General features: G+C 47.5%; 1 non-coding gene across 1 annotated transcript; it reads right to left on the reverse strand.

Moving 5' to 3' along the window:
- Window positions 1-491: 491 nt before the first annotated feature.
- On the reverse strand, window positions 492-598 carry LOC116518841. Its single transcript, XR_004256592.1, has one exon. It is a non-coding gene; the product is annotated as a U6 spliceosomal RNA (small nuclear RNA).
- Between the last annotated feature and the right edge of the window lie 303 nt (window positions 599-901).

The raw sequence follows: 901 nt of genomic DNA on the forward strand, positions 1-901 counted from the left end.
ACTGGCGTGGCTCTAAGGATGAAGACTACAAGATGTCCCAAGCCATGAAACTCCTCAAAGAGGCGTGGGGCGAACGCCGGACTCGAGAGAGTGCTGTGGAAAGGGGACCGGTGGAGGAACTAGAGAGAAGGTACCCATTGCTTAGCTTAAGGGAGACTGTGGGGGGGAGGGGAATGTGCACAAGAAAATCCAGCACAGACCTCTCCCCCTGCAGCTAGAGACATTCCGAGAGCAGGGGGGGCAGGCAACGCCGGATGGCTAAGGTCCCACCCTTAAGCGTAAAGTATGATGGAGAACCCAGTGGCCTGGGATTGTTTATAATTCAGGTCTGGAATTATATCCAAATATATGGGCCTGATCTGGACTCTGATGAAGCTAAAGTGAGAATAGTGTTAATGGCCCTAGAGAAGAAAGCCGCTGACTGGATGGTCAGATTGCATAATAGTGACTCCCCTCTCCTGAAGAATTTTTTTTAATTATTATTATTTTTTAAAAATATGGAACGCTTCACGAATTTGCGTGTCATCCTTGCGCAGGGGCCATGCTAATCTTCTCTGTATCGTTCCAATTTTAGTATATGTGCTGCCGAAGCGAGCACGAAGAATTTTGATGGGTTTATGGCAGCAATGAAGAGACGCTTTGACGACCCTCTCACCGAGCAGCGGGCTAGACTAAAATTTACGACCCTCAGACAGGGGAAAAAGACTGTGCCTGAATATGTACAGGAGTTCCAAGAATTATCAGCTTATATGAGGGGATGGTCTGAAGATGCCCTGTTAGATCAGTTCGCAGATGGCTTGAACAAAGACGTTTACCAGCAGTGTGTAAACAGAAGAATTCCCCGCCGCTTAGAACCTGGTACGAACATGCTGCAGATATTGAAGTTGATTTGGCTAGACTT

The sequence above is a fragment of the Thamnophis elegans genome, chromosome 15 (assembly GCF_009769535.1).
Source record: "Thamnophis elegans isolate rThaEle1 chromosome 15, rThaEle1.pri, whole genome shotgun sequence".
Classification (NCBI taxonomy): domain Eukaryota; kingdom Metazoa; phylum Chordata; class Lepidosauria; order Squamata; family Colubridae; genus Thamnophis; species Thamnophis elegans.